Source organism: Sphaeramia orbicularis, chromosome 21 (genome assembly GCF_902148855.1).
Source record: "Sphaeramia orbicularis chromosome 21, fSphaOr1.1, whole genome shotgun sequence".
Lineage (NCBI taxonomy): Eukaryota > Metazoa > Chordata > Actinopteri > Kurtiformes > Apogonidae > Sphaeramia > Sphaeramia orbicularis.
In genome coordinates, this window is record NC_043977.1 from 35,452,216 (window position 1) to 35,476,119 (window position 23,904).

Below are 23,904 nucleotides of genomic sequence, written 5' to 3' on the forward strand. Positions count from 1 at the left end.
ATTCCCTCCGGTCTCGGCAGTGTCTTGTCTTGGTCTAGCCAAGGGGTGTCAAATCCTGGTCCTTGAGAGTTTTAGATGTTTCCTTCTTCTGACGGTCATTATCAGGGTTCTGGAGAGCTTGATGATAGGCTTCTCATTTGAATCAGGTGTATTGGAAGAGGGATACACCTAAAACATGCAGGATAGTAGCTCTCGAGGACCAGGATTGGATACCTCTGGGCTAGACCAAGACCAAGATACTGCCGAGACCCCTGTTGTAGCTGATCTTGACTACAACACTAATTTACAGTCGACAGTATTCTCCTTCGTCTCTCCTCTTGATCACTTTTCAGCTTATTTGCATGTGCCACCTTCATGTTACCTTGTGTAAAAGGGCAGATGGGTAATAGGTGATGGTGGGGTTCCCATCTCTCATTTCTTCTGAAGTTAAAATAATAGACGATGCATTTCCAGTCCGTCTACAACACGTTAAGCATAATGTGTGTCTGAATAAACTAAATCTCTTTTGGTAGTGTCACACTGACTGGTGGGAGCAGTAAAAGATGTGTTTATTGTCCCCAAGGGGAAATTTGGCTCAGATAATAGTGCTACACAAAGCTACAATGAACATAAGGCAATAAGGAGCAACAACCCAATGTACTGGTATGGTAAAGAAACAAAACAAATGCAAACAAGGACAATAAAAGAAGATATTTAAGAGACATCTAATGGAAACATTTGGAATTTTATGGTTGTATTCAGTGGAGAAGAAAGGAGGTTGGGTAAAGAAATGTCACATGTTTGAACGTCATTATAAAAAAGTATTGTAAAAATAAACCTGATTTGATGCCTTACATGTCTAGTGTCAAGATCTCATACGGCAAGAAGTTTGGCCACGAAAGGTCAAAGGTCAAGGTCACAGAGGACAACTTTCATATGTTTTAATTGAGGGATTTTTTTGACCATTGTCTTCTAGAATTAAAAAACAGAGAATCCATAGGGACAAGGGCTCAGACTCAGGGTTACGGTTGCATTTGGCGACTAAGCATAACAGGAAATTGTTGAAAATCATTATCTCCATGAAACCATTGTGATTACTGTGGAATTTAGCTGTTTTGACGGAGGTTTGCGGTTATATGTTTTCAAGATACTTCTGCTTTACATGGCCTGTTGGGTTGTTTTTCAGTAGTTTCTTGCTGTGATTTCCAAAATATAAAACTATGTAAGTGACAGCGTTGTCAAAACCAATAGAATCAAAGGTCAGTGTCATGATAATAAACTTGTCTTTCTGTAACATTTTCTGCTGCATAGAGTTTTAGTCATCCATATCACAGTAAACCTAAAGGGCTGAGTAGAATGTAACTGCACTCCTTTTTTCTTCTTTAAGGTGTTTGTTTGATGAGAGGTGAAACATCTTTAAGAACCAAATGAAGTCTGGCTGCTTTCTCTTTAAGCTTTAATGTTTATTGGACACTGGGTTTATCAGGGTTTAGATGCAAATAGCCTGGTGCAGCTAGAAACAAGGTTGATAAGAGCAACTACAATGAACCACACCAGTAAATTATCTAAACAACATGCTATAACACTCCATAAAGCTTTTGTGGTTTGCATAATTAATAAAAAAAAAAAAAATCACTGTTAATACAAAAGTAATTGGGAAAACAAAGCCCAGTAGTCCTTTTCTGCAGCTAATACATGGATATTAGCATTATTATGGGCGTTAATCAGCACACATATGCCATGTTTCTGAATAAATAATAAAGAATAAACTATTATCTCATGCATGTTTCATTAGCAGCAGTGATAAATCTACCTCTCTCTGTGCTACTGCAGCCTGATAATATGCATAAAAACAGGTTTGCACAGTGTAAAGTCCATGTACATCCCGGCCTTATTCATAAAAGAATTTGCCCTTTCCATTAAGAAAGCTGATTTTTTTTAATTGCAAAGCAAACATGCCTCATATTTCTGTGTCTTACAGCAGAATAATGTTGCGGAGGGCAGATTTACCCTTTAATTTCTGACACGATATTCCAGGTAAACATGTTACCGTGAATTTGTGTCTGTTTCAGTGTCATAAAAGCTGCTGTGATTATGTGTTTGTGTTCCTTTTCTCCAGTGGTTTTATTTTACTGTGTGTTTTAGGGTCAAAACAGGGTGGAATAACAGAAAAAGACAAAGAGAGGAATTGAAGTTTGACAGGTTTTTATACTATAAGGCACTCAGAATGTACATCAGTAACCTATTTAAGATGTTAAACATGAACTGTGAACTGAAACACACTGAACAACAAGAAGTATTTGAATTTTGGCCCAGTAGTTTTTGTTTTGAGGCTCTAGTTTTCTAAATTAGTCCAGTTGCTTTTTGATGCTCAGTAAAAACTCAGTAAAAACACAGTAAAAAAAAAAAAAAAAAGACAAGAAAAAAAGAAAATAACCACACCGCAAATAACAGCAAAAAAAAAAAAAAAAAAATGACAAGGAAAACTGTAAAAAAACAAAATAAACTGTGTATTTTTACAGCAAGTTGGTCTCAGTTACTGATCTGTGTTTCACCCCCATTCCACAGGTGGTGGGGGGTGCACTGAGCATGCTCAGATGTCTATAGAAAGAACAAGGTCTATTCTATTAGCACGTTTTGAAAATTTTCTTATTGATCAAACAGTTTAATTTTTATGAATATTTAAAATAAATGTTCACCACAGACACGTCAGGGGTTAAAGGGTTAATATTTCAGTCATTTTTGCCCCCATTACATGTACAGAATTTTTATGAATATTTAAAATAAATCCAAATGAAGTAAAATACATACAGTGGCATAAAAAAAAAAAATATTACACCACCCCTTGTTTTCGTCAATTTCTTGTTCATTTTAATGCCTGGTACAACTAAAGGTACATTTGTTTGGACAAATATAATGATAACAACAAAAATAGCTCATAAGGGTTTAATTTCAAAGCTGATATCTATCCATTTTCCATGGTTTTCTTGATAATAACCAAAATCACTTCAGTTCTTACATCAATGACTATGGCATTGTACTGACAAAAACAGTGCTTTTAGGCATTCCATGTTTTCTTTTCTGTCTGTTTTAGTCACATGATACACACAGGAGTTAGTACTTGATTGCGTAACCATTGTTTTTGATGACTTTTGATGGTCTAATAATTTTTTCCGCGATTGTATATAACATTTTGTTTTGTTTTTTTAAGAGTGAAGAAAAATTTCCACACTAAATTAACTCAATTTTTTTTTTTTTACATTTATTCAAGCATTGGGACATTTTTAGTACACAGCTATTCAGAACCTTAAAAAATATCTTTAACACCCATAATCCATCATCTGTGGTCCTGTGTTCACCCATAGTCAATAGTTTAGTTAAGGATGTACATCACTGCCCTGATCTCACTTCGAACATTACCATACACATGCATGTTGCACTGTTTGGATATGCATGTGCAACTTATTTCTTTAATCCCTTTTCTTTTAGTTTACAGGGTGGGGAAGCAAAATTTACAATATTTTGAGGCAGGGATTGAAAGACAGTGTATGACCAATTAGTTTATTGAAAGTCATGAGAATTTATTTGCCACAAAAAAATTGACATACTAGAAAATGTTTTTATTCTATGTGTCCTCCTTCTTTCTCAATAACTGCCTTCACACGCTTCCTGAAACTTGCGCAAGTGTTCCTCAAATATTCGGGTGACAACTTCTCCCATTCTTCTTTAATAGTATCTTCCAGACTTTCTCGTAATAGTTTTGCTCACAGTCATTCTCTTCTTTCCATTATAAACAGTCTTTATGGACACTCCAACTATTTTTGAAATCTCCTTTGGTGTGACGAGTGCATTCAGCAAATCACACACTCTTTGATGTTTGCTTTCCTGATTACTCATATGGGAAAAGGTTCTGAAAAGGTATGGATAATAGTGTTAGGTATGATTATGACATCAATATATGTTTGGTTTCCAAACAATTGACGTAGTGCCTGCTGAGAAAAAACAACTAAATGTTCATTGTAAATTTTGCTTCCCCACCCTGTAAGTTGAGTTTTTTTTAAGACAGTAATTCAATTTTTTAATTAAAAAAAAAAAAAAATATCCACAACCCAATTTAAAAATCGTACTGCCAAAAACAGTGCTTTTAGGCATTCCATGTTTTCTTTTCTGTCTGTTTTAGTCACATGATACACACAGGAGTTAGTACTGGATTGCATAACCATTGTTTTTTATTACTTTTGACGGTCTAATAATTTTTTCCACGACTGTCGAACGCTCACCACAGACACGTCAGGGGCTAAAGGGTTAAAACACCCTGGAGATCATGACTACACCTCCAAATTAACAAAATACACTTCAAGTACAAGTTGACAAATGTAGACTCTGGGCAGTATCTTGTAAAAACGACCTCTTATGCCAAGCGAGTCAAATGATCTCCAGATAGGGCTTCAAAAACATGGTTGTTCAGAAAAATGGTGGGTACTGGAACCTTCCCCACCTCCTGACACACCAATCTATCCGCCGAGTGTCTGACAGCTCTGTGTCTGACAGTGTGCAGCCATGGCTGACTGAGTTCCACCATTGATCCCCTCTCTACTCCTGACCAAGACTGGCACACTCTAATCTATGCCAGACACACACACCCCTCCATCAGAGACCACGTACTGGGGATGGACAAGTAATTGATGTGTGTAAGCGCATTTTCTGTGAGAGACAGTGAGTGGGGGGTTCGGGAAGTCTGTCTGGCCTCACAGGCAGCTCAGCGTGATTACAGAACCTCCTCACCTCTAATGACTTGACTCGGACTTCTCCCTCGAGGAACTGGATCAGAGACTCAGTGGTCTGCTCACAGGCCCTGCCATAAAGTCTGAAGTCTAATGTTGGTTTCTTCACTGCTGACAAAGGAACATACAGCTCTGGAAAAAAACATAAGAGACCATGGAAAAATTATCACTTTTTCTGATTTTACCATTTATAGGTATGTGTTTGAGTAAAATCAACATTTTTGTTTTATTCTCTAAACTACCAACAACATTTCTTCCAAATTTCAAGTAAAAATATTATTTAGAGCAGGAGTGTCAAACTCATTTTAGTTCAGGGGCCACATTCAGCCTAATATGATCTAAAGTTTTTATCCTGTTATAGAAATAACAGGATAAAAACTGATAATGTCAACTCCAAAGTTTTTTCTCTGTTTTTCAGTGAAAAAAGTAAAATTCTTCAATGAAAATGTTTGTATCTACAAACTGTACTTGAACATAGCATGAACAAATATGAGCAACCTGAAAATTCTTACGAAAAATAAGTGCAATTTTAACAATATTATGTCTTAGTTTATCATTTATACATGTGTATCACAACGTACAGATCACAGTGGATCTACAAACACACAAAACATTTAGTAACAGGCAGAATATTGGTAAAATTCCACATTTCAGACATTTTTTTGTAAAAGGCCAGTCTGTAAATGTAACCATTTTTGTGTAATTTAACTTTTTTTTATACACTAAAACAAGGAGGAATATTTGCAGTTTTCATTATTTATAGCTTATTATGATACTATTTTACTGGTCTGGTCCACTTTAGATTGAATTGACCTAAAATGATTTTAATATCATTGATTATTAATATCTTCAGTGTAAGTTTCGCATTTTACAAATTCATCCACTGGGCTGGATTGGACCCTTTGGCGGGCCGGTTTTGGCCCCCGGGCCGCATGTTTGACACCTGTGATTTAGAGCATGTATTTGCAGAACTCGACACAAACTTATGTAGGTATTTTCAGACCTCAAATAATGCAAAGAACTTAAGTTCATATTCATTTCTAAACAACACAATACTAATGTTTTAACTTGGGAAAAGTTCAGACATCAGTATTTGGTGGAATAACCCTGATTTTCAATGACAGCTTTCACGCGTCTTGGCTCTCCACCATTGCTGCTGGATGACTTTATGCAGCTCCTGGCAGAGAAATTCAAGAAGCTCAGACATGTTCCATGGCTTGTGACCATCCATGTTCCTCCAGAAGTTTTCAAAGTGGGTCCAGGTCTGGAGATTGTTCTGGCCATGACAGGGTCTTCATCTTGTGGTCTGTCATCCACACCATTATTGACCTAGCTGAGGCCAGGAGCCTTGTCCTGATAGAAAAAAAAAAAAACAGTCCTCAGAGTTTGGGAACATTGTCAGAGCAGAAGTCCAGTAGTTTTCAATAGTTATTTTTGGATTCCAGTTACTTTTGCAGTACTAATAGCACTGTTTTTGCCTATTGTAAGAAGATAGTGATGGCCACAGTGGTGGTTTTTATACTTCTACTTCTTAAATAAGACAAGGATCAGGTGTTTATTCAGTAGAATAAGGTGTGCTTGTGTTGGAATTCAACAGACACATGAATGGAAGAGCTGTCATACATGCACACATGCTAATTTCACAAGAAATTGCAGTGGTCTCTTATTTTTGTCCAGAGCTGTTTATGTGTCTGATGTCAGCTGGTTAGGTATTATCAAATAACTAGTGGTGGACGGGTCGATTCAAGTATCGATAATATCAATATCGCTGTTGGTATTGATATTGATTGATACCAGTGTAATGACATCGACACCTTAGTTTCTGTTTCTCTGCTGTTTCATCGATGAGGTGGCTGTCTGTGTCTATGTCTGTAAGTACTGGGTGTAACCAGTTTAATAGTTACCTCCGCCAAGGAGGTTATGTTTTTTTTTTGCCAGGGTTTGTTTGTTTGTCTGTTTGTTTGTTTGTTTGTTCGGGGGTGGGGGGGGCACGGGGGGGCCCATTTCCAAAAAACCCTGAAAATTTCATCAAAATCTGTCCATAACTTTTTGAGTTATGTTGCACACTAACGGACAGACAAACAGACAGACAAACAAACAAACAAACCCTGGCAAAAACATAACCTCCTTGGCGTGGGGGGGGGCCCACGGGGGGGGGCCACTGATCAGCCTTGGCGGAGGTCTGCGCTCTCCGAGTGCTTCTAGTTTTTGTTATAGGCTCCTCCTCCCCCTCTCTACTCAAAAAGTATTAATTCCGGTAAGACCTCAAAATAATATTTTTATGCCCTTGTTATTTATTTAAATGAATATATTTACTGGAATTGAAACAAATTCAAACAAAACTGAATAAAATATGTCTCAGATATGATTGAATATAATTGCCCATGCACTGTAGAGGAAAACATTTTAAATTTTATTTTTATTTCTTGTAGAAGTTGTTACTGTAATATTGCACTGCAAGCTGTTTTTTTCCTATTTTATTGAAAACTTTACGTAAATTCTGTCTTGGGTTTTAACTAGTTATTAATCCAAACAAAAAAATCACATAAACACTTAAAGGTCATGGAAATTCATTCAAATTTAGCAATGTGATGATGCATCCATCTTAATTATTAAAAAGTAACGGTTGGTATCGATGATACTGGCCCTGTATTTACTTCAGTGGCAGCTGCTTGTCTTTCAGAGAGGGGAAGCTCATTGTTGGCTTACATAAAAAAAAACGTCAAGTTATTTAAACATAAATTCGGCCCTTTGTTCCTTTTTAAGAAAATGGTTAGTGACCTTATCGTGCCAAGTACACAAGAAAACGCTGGAATTATGTTAAATTGAAACAAGGAAGTACAATGAGTGTGTTTTATTTACAGTGCAGGAAATGAGCAAGCAATTTCGTAGTGGTTTCTCTCTCAATTTCACAGCAGAATGCACGACAGTATTAAACTGAACTCTGTCAAGTGAAGGAGTAGATCTCTAAATAGCTGTCAATAAAATGGGTTTCAGCCTTTCGACTGATCCTCCAATCAACACGTGGAAGCCCAGCGTCCAGCCCAGCCAAGCTCCGCCCACAGCTTCATTCACCCCCAGAGACGCCGAGTGTCCGGGAGCGAAACAACATTGTGGCATTTATCCAATTACCGTCCAGTTTTGAGGCAATGAAAAAAACTGTTCCACTCAGTCCCATTGAAGTGCATGGACGCTGAGCGTCTACAGGCAAATGCACTGAGCAGAGATCATATGAGAAAACAGCGCAACGGGAATGTATGAGAAGTGAACAACATCGAGTCTGTTGATTTGTGATAAAGCTGATTCTGAACGAACTCGTCTGTGAGATGAATGAGTTCTAACACATTTGTAGTCAATGAAATGTCAACACAACCGTACATATTTGACCATTTAATTTTCGGAATTTTAGGGGAAGCCGAGCTTCCCTTGTAGTCTATGAGAAATCGCCACTGATTTACTTGATATTGGATCGATACCAGATCTTGCAGTATCGCCCACCACTACAAATAACCACCATGATAGGACAGTATACAGATTCAAAATATTCTGTTTTTTTTCCCGTCATCAAAAACGCTGGTGGAATGACCTACTGAACACTACCAGAACAGGGGCATCCATGCCTATCTTCAAGAAGCTCTTGAAGACCCAGTTCTTCAGAGAGCACCTCCTGTCCTAGCACTTTTCACATTTGAAAGTTTTTTGGTTTTTTTTAATTCTATTGTTTTATTTGGTATTTGATATTGGTTTATTGTTGTTTTTTATTCTTTTTAACTGTACAGCTGCTTTCAGTCTTTTTAGTCTATTTTTGTAGTATAGTCTTTCATTTTGCTTTTTTAATTCTTCTGTACAGAACTGGTTTTAATAGTACAGCTGTTTTATGTCCTTGATCTATTCTTGTATTTATTTTTTAATTTTGGTTTTTATTTTTTCTTCTGTACAGCACTTTGGTCCTGTGGTTGTTATAAGGTGCTTTACAAATAGAGAAAGAGAGCTTAATTGTTAACCTTCCCCTTGTAAGTCGCTTTGGAAAAAAGCGTCTGCCAAATGCATAAATGTAAATGTAAAAAAAAATATACATATATATATTCCTGTTTACTCACAGTCATGCATACTGCGATGCTTTTTGTCTTCACATCATAGGAGATTTTCTGTCATTTCCACCAGAGCCTGGTTTGTTGGACAAGGTGAAAACACACTGCTTTCATTTCTTCCTCCAAATTCTTGAAAAAGACCGGATTTGTACATATTTATCCATATCTAAGTAATGCTAAAAAATAAAAAAGATGTGTTTCTCTTTCCAGCTTGATATTTTCTGTTGACTGCGCATTTCTACACAGACGTGAAACACCTCGGGCTGGATGGTTAGTGTAGACTGATACGAGTTGCTGTAAAAACCCCAAGTGAGATACATAATCTGGAAATGCTGCACAATATGATGTTCCAAAGAATGCTTCCAAAGCTGTAATAATATCAGCATATCCCACATGTTACAGTTGAAATAAGGCCTATTGGAAAACATTCAACTGGAGTATGCAGTTTACAAGACCTGCATCAAATTCAGAATATAGTCCTATTTGGAATAACAGCAAAATGTTACACCGTCTACAACTACACGAATACATGTTTGTTTTAACTTTTGCTGCATGTACTATACACCTCGCAGTCACAGTACTCAATGATCGCAGTATCCCTTAAAGCAGGGGTCTCAAACATGCGGCCCGGGGGCCAAATGCGGCCCAGCAAAGGTTCCAATGCGGCCCCAGGGATGAATTTGCAAAGTGCAAAAATTCCACAGTTAAGATTGTTGAACTCATTTTAGTTCAGGTTCCACGTACAGACAAATTTGATCTACAGTAAAGTAATAACAGCAGAATAACCGACAAAAAAGAATGACTCCATATTTTCTTCTCGGTTTGATGTGAAAAAAATAATATTACATTATGCCTATAAATAATGACAACTTCAAATTTTTGTCTTTGTTCCAGAGCAAAAAATAACATTAAATTATGAAAATATTTACATTTACAAACTATCCTGTAACAACAAAATGTGAATAATCTGAACAAATATGAACAACCTGAAATGTCTAAAGAAAATGAAGCACAATTTGAACAACTCGATCCATAATGCACATGTATAAATGATAAGTTGAGGCATGATATTGTTAAAATTGCACTTATTTTTCTTAAGAAATTTCAGTTTTTTCAGGTTATTCACATCTTCTTTGTTTGGATAGTTTATAAAAGTAAGTATTTTCATAATTTAATGGGGCATTTTTGCACTAAAACAGAGACAAAAATTTGGAGTTGTCATTATTTAAAGGTTTTTATTTTATTATTTTACTGGTCCGGCCCACTGGAGATCAAATCGGGCTGAATGTGGCCCCTGAAAGAAAATGAGTTTGAGACTCCTGCCTTAAAGGCATATAGTACTTTTGGCAGCCCCACTGACCCTGTTGTAGACTCCAGGGGTTGGGTTGTAGTCTGCACAAACAGAAACTGAGACTTGGGGGCACCGTGTTTTTCAAGCACCTACATTTGCAGCTTAATTGGGTCTTATCAGTCCTTACCTGATTCGTCGTGCCCCTGCTGCATGACCCTTTCCGGTAGAAAACAAGACTTCAGCCTTGACTGCCAGCCATTAAGTCAACACAGATACTGAACTGCAGACATTTCCATCCATGCCGTGTGCCTCGGCAGCTGCTGAGCGCTTAAATTCTGCATTTTGTCATGCTACTGCTGACTACATTCACAGCAGGAAATCTGTTTTTCCAGCGGCGTTATCAACACTCCTGATCATCTGATATGCTTTTCAGGCTTGTAAGAACGTACGGGGATTATTTAAGGAACTTTGATGAAGTGAATAATATGCCGTGGCGTTCACAAACACTAGAACCTGAAACAAGTGAACATCTATGGGGGATTTGGGACCTGTGTGGAAGTTTGGATGGTGAGGAAATATCCTCTGTGAGAATGGTGTTCATCCCTATAGTACACAGGTGTCAAACATGCGGCCCGGGGGCCAAATCTGGCCCGCCAAAGGTTCCATTCCGGCCCGCGGGATGAAAGTGCAAAAATTAACCTGAACAGTCAAGGTTGTCAAAAATCATTTTGGTTCAGGTTCCACATACAGACCAAAACATCCACCACTGAAGAAAACCATGTACTGATCTAAAGTGTTTAATACCTGTTGATCCTCTAATCCTATCAATATATGTAAATAATTGGTGTAAAATACAGTTTGTCATCTTTTCATGTATCAAATATGACCCATTTGGACGTTCAGAGGCTCCGTAGTTACCATGGAAACACTGATCTTCTACAACACAGGCGTCAAACATGCGGCCCGGGGGCTAAATCTGGCCCACCAAAGGGTTCAATCTGGCCCACAGGATGAAAGTGCAAAAATGAACCTGAACAGTCGAGGTTGTCAAAATTGTTTTGGTTCAGGTTCCACATACAGACCAATGTGATCTCGAGTAAAAATAACAACACAATAACCCATAAGTAATGACAACGACAAATTTTCTTTGGGAAAAATTGTGTGGAAAAAATTTAAGTGAAAAAAACCAAAAAAAACATTACACTGTGAAAATATTTACATTTACAAAACTATTCTTTCACAATAAAATGCAAATAAATACATTAATAAAAACAAAGATGAACAACCCGAAATGTGCAATTTTAACAATATTCTGCCTGTTACTAAATGTTTTGTGCATTTATGGATCCACTGTGCTCTGTAGTTGTGTTAATAATAAGAGATGGAATATTTTAGAAATTGTTCAAATTTTAGTTCCAAACTCCAAAATTTTAACAATATTCTGCCCGTTACCAAATGTTTATGTAACGTTGTGAGTAAATGTACATGTATAAATACTTAGTCGAGGCATAATATTGTTAAAATTGCACTAATTTTTCAAATGAAATTTCCGTTTTTTCAGGTTTTTCACATCTTTTTTGTAAAATGTAAATATTTTCATAATTTAATTGGGGTTTTTTTTGTACTAAAACAAAAAGAAACACTTGGATTTGTCATTATTTATAGGTTATTAAGTCATTATTTTACTGGTTTGGCCCACTTGAGATCAAATTGGGCTAAATATGGCCCCTGAACCAAAGTGACTTTGACACCCTTGCTATAGTAGAAGGAGCTGTAGTTCACAGATGTTTAGAGTCAGAACCGTGAAATATTGACACAGTTCCACTGTCCCATGCTGAAACAATACCGTACTAAGATGCTTGGGGTTGGACTATCTTTTAATTTGTATTTCCATCTATGGGTTTTTGTAAAATTGACTGATCGGCTGGTGTTTGTAGTGTTGTCTCAAACCACCAAGGTGCTTAAGCAGGTGCTGAAAGTATTAAAAAGTATGGAATTTTGAAATGCTGTTTTGCAGACCTTAAAAAGTCTGGAATTTTGTGTGAAAGTCTTCATAAAGAATGGAAAAAAGCTTCTCTCATAGTTGAATTTTAGAGTTGATTGATATGATTTCCCTAACCAGCTGATACTGGAATGATTCTAGCTCTCATTTGTGTGATATTCATGCACTTTTGTGATTATCATATGTTTTGAAAAAAAATCTGTCAGTAAAAATTTGCCTAAAATGATCAGAATCATCTTTATTTCCACGTAAGTAAACACATTAGTAGGAATTTGCTTTAGTGGTTTTGGTGCATACATAGAACATGGAGGAGGTGAGAAGCATCCAGTAAAAATAAAATAAAACAAGTGATGCCAGCCACAACAAACCCCGCCCCTTGCACATATTGTAACTTAATTTGGCAGAAGAAAAAAGATTTTAAAAATTCTTAAAAAACACTTTTAACTTTGACCTACTTTTCCCAAAATGTAACTGCATCTATTCTGGGTCACTGGCAATCTATAAACCCAATTTGGTTTGAATTCAACCAATAGTTTGGCTGCTACAGACATTTGAAATTTCGGCTATTATAAGTAAATGGGGGAAAAAAAGATAAAAAATTCATTAAAAATTTGAACTTCAATCTACTTTTCCCAAAATGTAATCAGATCTATTCTGGGTCACTGACAATCTAAAAACCCAATTTGGTATAAATTCAACCAATAGTTTGGCTGCTACAAACATTAAAATTTTGGCCATTATAAGTAAATGGGGGAAAAAAAAGATTTAAAAAATTCACTAAAAATTTGAACTTCGATCTACTTTTCCCAAAATGTAATCCGATCTATTCTGGTTCACTGGCAGTCTAAAAACCCATTTTAGTAAAATTCAACCAAAAGTTTGGCTGCTAGAGAGTTAACAATCAAACAAACCAACAAACCAAACCAAAAACAATACCCCTTGCCTCCCCCCCCTTTTTTTTTTTTTTTTTTTTTTTTTGAGGGAGGGGTTAATAGGATGAATAAACGAGTAAGATAGAGAATAAACAAGCAAGATAAAGTTTCAAAATATACAATAAACAGTGTGGACAAAACCAGTGGGTTTGAGTGAGACTATAATGGTACCGGTTGTGGTTCTATGTGGATAGTGTTAGTAATTAACAGTGCAGTCTTAATCAGCAGGTGGATTATGCATTCATTCACTCATGCATTTATTAAAATAAACTTTTCTACTATTCAATTCAATTCAATTTTATTTGTATAGCCCAATATCACAACAAGGTTATCTCAAAGGGCTTTACAGAGTCAGTTGGATGTAAACAACAGTCAAATAAACAGCAAGAAAATGAGTAGTGTCCAGGGCATCCCCTGTCCTTAGACCCTCCTTCTCGGCAAGGAAAAACTCAAAACCCAGTGGGAAAAGGGAGAAACCTCGGGGAGAACCACAGTGAAGGAGAGATCCACTCCCATGGATGGACAGGCTAGAGATGCGCCAGGACTGATGGATGTCCATTTACAGATGTAGTTCTAGTCTGCAAGGATGCAGTAGGGTGGACACATGGGGGGTCCAACTACACACAACAGGTACAATCGCAACCAAAAAAGTAGGCATGCAAGTATAAAAGTACATAAAGTCAAGGTGTTGGGGGAAAACAACAATTTTGGAAAAGTCTGGAAAAAGTCTGGAGTTTTTATTTGGATGAAAAGCAAACATCCTGAAGCACAGACACCTGAAACAGCTGTTCCCCCTAAAGGATGTCAAACTCTGAGCTCAGTTTTATTAAAGCTTTTGCAAAAGGGCAGTGGAGAACATCTTGGGGACAATTCCAACATCACTTTACTCTGACCCAGGCCCGTGTTATTTCTACCTTTGAGAGTCCCTTATGTGTTTTCAGAAATACCACTACTAGATAAACATGGCACGTCTGTCAACATCTGTCAGCAGCGAGTCTGTCCCTCTATCGTCCAGGGATAAGTGATACATCAATTTCGGCTAATCGGAGATATGAGAATACTACAACCACCATTCAGACTGTTTGATCATTCATTCAGACCTCACCTTTTCGTGTTTGTTGGCCGAGATGAGGTTCTTCTAGTTCTTGTGTTTGTTGTGGAGAAATAGATCTTCAGAGACAAATCCTTGGCTGTGGCCACGGGCTTTCATCTTCTCAAACCGAAACTCGTGGCATCTGGGTCACGGCGCCAAGAAATCTGAATAAAGCATTTATTAAAGGTTTTGCAAAAGGGTCATCACCAGTACAGAGTCACAAAGAGTTCTGCAGCAGAACAGCAAAGAACCAAAGGAGTTCAGTGGCCTTTAAAAATGAGGATTATAAACATCTACTCCTGACAGTAGAGAAAAACCCTCTGTAACAGCCAAAGGAGTCAAAACTAGATAAATGTCAAGACTAGAATAACAGTGAAGCAAAATTAGGTTGAAGAAGCACTACTATGATTTCATATCGTTAGCTTCATATCATAGGAGTTAGCCGTTAGCCTCATGGCATAATAATTAAACTATCCATTCATACGGACATACATATATAAGATACATACATACAAAGTAATTGGCTATTTAGTAGTATTATTACCACCTTGCTGATTGTTGTTTCTACTAGTATTTTACAATGTGCATTTGCCTGTTCTTTTCAATACTGTATTTTTTTTTTTTTTTTTTTTGAGTTATTGTTTTGTTATTTTCTCGTAGTGTTTCTTGTGTGTATATTCGATGTTGTGCTGATATTGGAACCTCAATTTCCTGAGGGTTTTGCCCGAAGGATAACTAAAGTTCTATCGAAATCGAATCGAGTCAAATCTAATCCAAACTAATCTAATCTAAACTAATCTAATCTAAATTAATTTAATCTAAACTAATCCAATCTAAACTAATCTAAACTAATCTCATCTAAACTAATCTACACTAATATAATCTAAATTACTTTAATCTAAACTAATCCAATCTAAACTAATTTAATCTAAACTAATTTAATCTAAACTAAACCAATCTAATCTCATATAAACTAATCTAGTCTAATCTAAACTAATCTGATCTAGTCTAATCTAATCTAGTCTAATCTAAACTAATCTAGTCTAATCTAAAGTAAACTAGTCTAGTCTAGTATAAACTAATCTAATGTAATATAGTCTAATTTTAACTAATCTAGTCTAATCTAAACTAATCTAATCTAGTCTACACTAATCTAATATAGTCTAATCTAATCTAATCAAATCTAACGTAATCTAGTCTAATCTAGTCTAGTCTAAACTAATCTAATGTAATCTAGTCTAATTTTAACTAATCTAGTCTAATCTAATCTAGTCTAATCTAAATCTAGTCTAAACTAATATTATATAATCTAGTCTAATCTAAACTAATCTAGTCTACACTAATCTAATATAGTCTAATCTAATCTCATCTAATCAAATCTAACCTAATCTAGTCTAATCTAGTCTAAACTAATCTAATGTAATCTAGTCTAATTTTAATTAATCTAGTCTAATCTAATCTAGTCTAATCTAAATCTAGTCTAAACTAATATAATATAATCTAGTCTAATCTAAACTAATCTAATCTAGTCTAGTCTAATCTAATCTAAAGTAATATAATCTAGTCTAGTCTAATCTAATCTAATCTAGTCTAATCTAATCTAAACTAATCTAATCTAATCTAGTCTAATCTAATCTAATCTAATCTAATCTAATCTAATCTAATCTAATCTAATCTAATCTAACTGCCCATGTCATATTTTTTTCAGGTCATAGGCAATGATTAAAAATGAAGCTGCAGTGTTAGGAGAGTAAATTGCGCAGATATTACAATTTGGCCAAAAATATGACCTAGGCAGTTATGCTGTGAAGCTAATGATATGTAGGAACCACATATGTGTGACCCTGTGATCCAAAGGTCAAGGGTCATAGATAGATAGATAGATAGATAGATAGATAGATAGATAGATATGCCTTTATTGGGGAATTTTCCCAGTTAAACAGCACTAACATACAACAAACATCACATCTGGAATCAGGGATTTACCCGTTCCAACACCTCTACATACTGTCTGTGTCTGAGCGGCATCATTTTATTCTAATCAGATTTCCAAAAGCCATTATGCTTGTGTTTTGAAGGTCTGTGATACTCTCCATGATGACTAAAGCGACTTTGACTCCTTGTGCAGTGTTTTATGTCAACAGCTGATTAGTCTATACTCTGCCTCTCACAGCGTGCATGCATTACTATCGAACACAGAGCTTTGGTCTATAAGTAGCTTTTGTCATCTGAGTTATGAGCCTTGTACTGTAAAGATCCCCTCTCTCCATATTTATTACAGTGTCTCTCCCCTACTTCCTCTTTGAAGCACATTATTTATATGTATGAGCGTACAGCAGCGGGTCACGTTGCACCTCCCAGAGCGCGTATTTAAATTCAGATTTAAACTGGGTTATACTGGGCTAATATCTGCAAAAAGTGTCACTGTGAGAAATGATCTTACTTATTAGACCTCACACGCATATATTAAAGCACAACACTTTGTTCTGGGAGATTCCGCTTCTCCGTTTTCACCAAGCGTTCGCTATTTCTGTTCATGTGTATATCAAAATTAATCCTGGAATGTTTTCCTCTTGCTTAGAAGTACAGTATTAACATGCTGCAGATGTTAATGCTGGACTGCATTACAGCACGCAGGATGATCAATCCTTTCTCCACTGGAATGGAAACTAAAAAATCCGACGGCGTTCGAGGCCAACATCAGCAATTGATAACACTGTAATCTCTTAAATCAATTCTTTAAACACTTTTCCACAGAAACACTGTAATAATCGAAGTTTCTTAACCTACTACACTTCTGTTGTTCTTGAGTTATTGGTTTAATATCTTTGTTTTTTATTCATGTTTGATGTCTTATTTTTTCTAAATGGATAAAGTCTGTTCTCAGGAGGTAAAGGTGTCATATTTTAACCTCTGGGTGACTTGACTTAGACATTCTTAACTGTCAGACATACTCCAGACTACTTTAGATGATTTCTATGACTGTAACTGAGCAAACTTCTCATTATTTTGATAAAAAATGGGGTATTCATTATGTCGGAGTTGTAACAACTCAGTGGGGATCCCACAGACTAACAGATTTTAATTAAACCCCATATATAATGGCACATATATAATAATCCTATGGTGTAATAACAGGTACAGTGAAAACGTTCTGTGATTTTAGTAAAATCTATAGGAACACAATTTAACTCTTTCATGCATGAATTAGGAGAGCTTTAGTCAAGATGTTTTTTTAATTTTTTTTTCCTGAATGTTTTTATTCCTCTAGGCCACAGGTGTCAAACATGAGGCCCAGGGGCCAAATCCGGCCCGCCAAAGAGTCCAGTGTGGCCCGTGGGATGAATTTATGAAATGCAAAAATTACACTAAAATATTAATAATCCTTTTAGTTCAGGTTCCACATCCGACCAATTCAATCTCAAGTGGGTTAGACCAGTAAAATACTATCATAATAACATCGAAATAATGACAACTACAAATGTTTCTCTTTGTAAATGTAAATATTTTCATGTATTTACACTAAAACAAAGTAAAATTTCACAAAAAAACAACAACAAAACAATTAAATAACCTGAACAAATAAGAACAACCTGAAATTTGTTAAGAGAATTAAGTACAATTTTAACAATATTCTGTCTGTTTTTACATGTTTTGTGTATTTGTAAGTTCTAATGTACATGTGTAAATGATAAACTGAGGCAGAATGTTGTTAAAATTACACTTACTTTTTTCAGTTTTTCATGTTATTCACATCTTTTGAAAGGATAGTTCAGAAATGTAAACTTTTTCATAGTATAAATGTACTTTTCACTCTAAAACACAGAGAAAAGTTTGGAGCTGACATTATTTATATATTAATATATTGTTGATCCATAATGCACATGTATAAATGATACGTTGAGGCAGAATATTGTTAAAATTGCGCTTATTTTTCGTAAGAAATTTCAGTTTTTTCAGGTTATTCACTTTTTTTTTTTTTTATTTGGATAGTTTATACAAGTAAGTATTTTCATAATTTATTGTTTTTTGGGTTTTTTTTACACTGAAAAAATTTTTTTTGGAGTTGTCATTATTTATATATTATTATGTTATTATTTTACTGGTTCAGCCCACTTCAGATCAAATTTAGCTGAATGTGGCCCCTGGACTAAAATGAGTTTGACACCCCTGCTCTAGGCATTAAAAAAAGTGATTGAAATTTTTTATGAAACTATTTTTTTATGGAGTTGCAAAAATGTCCACCCACCTGGACACCATGTGTTAAATTATATTTTTTTTTCATTGTTTTTATTGCAATTTTTTGTTTTCCACTCAACAAAAAAGTGTCTTCTAAAGACTAGTCACAAAAAACAAAAAAAAACAAAAAAACATACACGGCAGCTCTTACATTGGAAATAAAAAAACAAAAACATAGCTTAAAGCAGACGATGGGAGGTCAGACTTACAATGTATGGGAGTCACATTTATGAGTATCATTTAAGTGCACAACAGTCCTTTTAATAGGGTAGAAGAGAGGTCCGGCCCAATATAGTCCAAAAATGGGTGCCACACTCTGTAGAACTGATCTACACTGTTATGTATGATAATGGTAAGATATTCTAGGGGGATCGTGTTTCATTTTTGAGGCAAAGAAATGTATTTACTGATATACTGTGTGAAAACTATGAAATAAAAACATTTTTAATGCAGCTAATCTGATGTTTTCTCACATTTTAACATACACTAATACTAGTCATTATTCACTTAAAAACAAAACAAAAAAAATTTTTTGTTAAAAAAAAAAAAGTGCTAATTCCAGTCTAATAACAATAACAAGCAATTGATTTACACTCAAACATGTTGGTGCAGATCAAGTTTATCAAGAACAGTAAAGTTACAGTAATGATATGAATTGCAGTGTATGGGGTGGTGCTGTTATGCTGATATGGAACTAAATATGGAACTAATATGGAACTAAAACAACAAAACTCCTAAATATACAAGAGAACAGCTGTAGAATAGCTGTCCACTGTAGTGTCCACTATGCATGAAAGGGTTAACAGATTTATTACCCCGCCCCCCCAAAGGGGAAGCAAGGGGTATTGTTTTTGGTTCGGTTTGTTTGCTTGTTTCTTCATTTGTTAACAGCAAAACTATTGGTTGAATTCATACTAAATTGGGTTTATAGATTGCCAATGACCCAAAATAGATCTGATTACATTAGGGAACAGTCGGTGAAAGATCAAATTTTTTTATGAATTTTTTAAATCATTTTTTTCCCCCATTTACTTATATAAGGGCTAAATTTCACACATCTGTAGCAGTAAAACTATTGGTTGAATTCATACCAAACTGGGTTTACAGATTTTCAGTGACTCAGAATAGATATCATTTCATTTTGGGAAAAGTAAGTCAAAGTTGAAATTTTTTGTGAATTTTTAATTCCCCCCCATTTACTTATAATGGGCGAAATCAAATGTCTATAAAAACATCAATTTTGTTTCAATCTACTTCAGACTTAGCACATATATAGAGGCAATTGATATGCTGACATCACCACACACATAGACATGATGACATCAGCTGGATCGATGCCAAAATAAGCTACAAAATGTGTGAGGGGCGGGGTTTGTTGTGACTGGCATCACTTGTTTAACATTGATTTCATTTGCTTTGGGTCACTTGAATACAATGATGGATAATGAACACGGTGCCACGTGATGCCATAAGTAGTGATTTTGGATGCATATATTGTTGCCTCAAAAGTCTCTGAATTGCTTCCTAATGATCTGTCATGGCCTTCATGATCTATACTGGTTCATATTTAGCAACAGACAAGAAAGAAAGAAAGAAAGTAACACTACAGTACAAGGTTATAATAGTTTTGGATTTTTCATTATAGTTTAGTTTTATTTAGTTTTGACAGTTTTTTCTCTAATTCAGTTAGTTTTAATTCATTTTTAGAGCAGGTTTGATAGTTTTTATTAGTTTTCGTTATTTTCTAAATGCTTAGTTTTAGTTTTTTTTTTTTTTTATTTATCTTTTCTCTTCTTCTCTGTCATATTCAAATAAATCCCAGAAAGGGTCTCTGCTGCTTTCTCCCAACTTTAGTCTCCATGTTTCCAGGTAGAGTGGGGACCAGAAGACGACTGGAAACCACAAGTGACAGACCGTTAAATATCATATGGTGCCAGCAGCTAAAATTCCTTGAGGGAAATAAATCGATTTTATATCAATCCGACATTGACAAAGACGAAAACGAAGGGAATTTTATCCATAATTTCTATATGTTTTAGTTTGTTTTGTGAACACACAATACAGTTTCAGTTAGTTATGTTTTTTTTCTTTTAATTATAGTTTTTATTTATTTCAGTTAATGAAAATGTTTTTACAATTCCAGTTGTCGTCATTTTGTTAGTTTTCGTTAATGATAATAACCTTGCTACAGTATCAGATCATACAAATAATATTCCTTATAAATATAGTTTACAGCAGTCACATGTTTCATGTACCTATAGGCTACCGTGTATTTTAACACATTTTAATGGCTGTTGCATTAAATTTGATGGGATCGTCTAGTCAGATTTATTTGCATAAAGTTGTGACTCAAAGCTTAGCGCTGTCATTGTTCCATTCCTGTTTTATCGTGTTGCTGTTTTTGTGAAGGGAGTCTGGTGGCTTGAAGAAAACAATATAATGGTTCCAGTTCCCTGTTGGAAAGGTCTGTCTGGCAGCAAAGTGAACTGTAAACTGAACTTAAACTGAACTTACAATTGTTTTCGGTGGCTGAAATTGGTTCTGCTGCTTCCCTGGTCCACAGCAGTGTGTTTGTAACCGACATTTACTGGAGGTAATACACTGACTAATACCTCACATAACCCCACTTTACAAAATCTGAATTTATCCTTAATGGAAACAATAGAGGGATTCTGGAAGTAATTTGAACAAATATTAGCATAGTGAGTGTTTCCTTAAAAAGCAAGTATCATGGGATCTTCTTCACATACAGTATTAGTTTGCAGGAAGCTATCAAAACAAATACTTTATCATGGGATAAATCACTTCATCTTTCTTGTGGGCAATCCTCCTGTTGTTTGTGTCAAAAGTATTCCACCAGGAACACATTATGCACTTCAACTTATTCAACAGAACAGATGACATAATGCACTGCAGCAAGTGCAAGTGCTGTTTCTTTCTTTTCTTTTTTCTTTTTTTTTTATGCTGAATAATTGTGTTATTGTTGTCGTTGTGGTTTTTGTTGTTTCAGGAGCCATCCACATTAGTACCCCTGCTGCATCACTGAAGTGGCCTCATTGAATTAAATGACATTGCTGTGATTTTCTTTTTTCCACACCATGCTGTTATCTGTCCACACACGTCTGTTGTCTATTATGTGATGAACAATGCTAAACACAGAAGGTTTTGGACTAAAGAAGCCGTTTTTCCTCAATAAAGGAACTACTGCTTTATTATTTATAGTTTTTTTCCTTGGAAAGCCTCCGTTGTTTCAGATTTTATCTTCCATTTTTCCATGTGCGGTTATTTTTATGCTCAATGTGGTTGATACACTGCAAAAATCAAAATCATACCAAGTGTATTTTTCTCATTTTTAGTCAAAATATCTTATCACACGTAAAATAAGACATAATCACCTAAAGAGCAACTCTTCAGTGAGATATAAGAACTTATTTTTAGACAGCAGATCTTTGAAAATCTTATTTCAAGAAATCTTACCAAGATAATTTTCACTTGTTCCATTGGCAGATTTTTTTGCTTAATTCAAAATGTTTTTGCATAATTCAAGATTTTTTTATTTTTATTTTGCATAATTCAAGATTTTTTTTTTTTTTTGCATAATTCAAGATTTTTTTGGGGGGGCAAAATTCAAGATTACAGGGTGGGGAAGCAAAATTTACAATATTTTGAGGCAGGGATTGAAAGACAGTGTATGACCAGTTAGTTTATTGAAAGTCATGAGAATTTATTTGCCACAAGAAAATTGACATAATAGAAAATGTTTTTATTCTATGTGTCCTCCTTCTTTCTCAATAACTGCCTTCACACGCTTCCTGAAACTTGTGCAAGTGTTCCTCAAATATTCGGGTGACAACTTCTCCCATTCTTCTTTAACAGTATCTTCCAGACTTTCTCGTAATAGTTTTGCTCATAGTCATTCTCTTCTTTCCATTATAAACAGTCTTTATGAACACTCCAACTATTTTTGAAATCTCCTTTGGTGTGACGAGTGCATTCAGCAAATCACACACTCTTTGACGTTTGCTTTCCTGATTACTCATATGGGCAAAAGTTTCTGAAAAGGTATGGATAATAGTGTTAGGTATGATTATGACATCAATATATGTTTGGTTTCAAAACAATTGACGTAGTGCCTGCTGAGAAAAAACAACTAAATGTTCATTGTAAATTTTGCTTCCCTACCCTGTACATATGTGTGTGTATATATATATATATATATATATATATGTATTTTTTTTGTTTGTTTGTTTTTTTGTTGTTTTTTTTTTGTTTTGTTTTGTTTCTTATTTATCATGCCAACACTGAAAAAAAAAAAAAAAGAACAGAGCAAGAAACACAAGTAGTCAAGGAAAAAGAAAAAACAACATTATGCACTTCTGTTTTTCCGGCATCGGTAAAGTTTTGCGCAGATGTCCAATGGAAAAGCGACTAGTGATTCCAGTTTCCCAATCACTCAGAGTGTGCACAGGTCAGCCATGTTTGGAGCGGTTTACTTGGACTGTGGACAGTTTATTCTTCAGTGTAGCCTGTTTAACCCACTCAGACAATGACATTTGGATTTGGTGGCTTCAGACATTGGAAATAATTGAGTTTCCTGTGAGGAAGATGTGGCATTGTTTGTTAGAATGGCAGCACAGATACAGTTCAGAAGTTCATGCGTTCATGTTTTCACTGTGGCCCCATCATGAATTTCCTCGACTCCTCCATAACTCTCCACGAGTGTTTAGTAGATGAGGTAAGCGTGCTTTCTCGTCCTCTTTTGAAGCAAACGCTCTTTGTAAATCTCATCCTTATTTCCTCACATCCCCTGAGAGTTTCTGAAAACTGCTGATTTTGTCAGTCTTGATTTACACCTCTCATTATTCCATGTTACAGAAATTCCATGAGCAACGGGAAACCTGGCGGGCTCGCTGCAGCGAAGGCAGACGAGGAGGAGGAGGAGTAGGAGGAGAGGAGGAGGAGGAGGAAAACAAAGCCGGGCCTGTGTCGTTAGCTGTGATAGCATCACCGCTCCAGTCAAAGACCCGGTCTGTCTCCCTCGTCTCTCAGAAGCCCGGCCAGCGAGAGAGGCCGATCGAGAGAGAGAGAGAGTGACGACGAAACAAAACACAGAGCGCAGAGAGAGATGAGACGGAGAGAGTCCAGATTCTGTCAGTCTGACATGCAGCGATGACATGTCGAGATCATTAATTATCATTTTATTTCAGCTGTTTGGCTCCAATGATGACCAGCTGCCTTTATCTTCCACTGAGGAATAATGTTAGCCATGAATTTTAGCTAAGTTTACAGCTTTTGGATGTGGATTTTATGAGTGTGATGCACTCATTTTTTACCCAAACAAGCTTACAAGAAACCTCAGCTAGAGTTGCAACATAAATTACAGTTACTACTAAACAAATAAACCAGCTCCCTTTATATGGTGGGTTTAATTTGCTTCCATCAAAGCAGAGGTTTTACTTCCCTTGGGGTGGAACAAACAGATATATGAGGTCT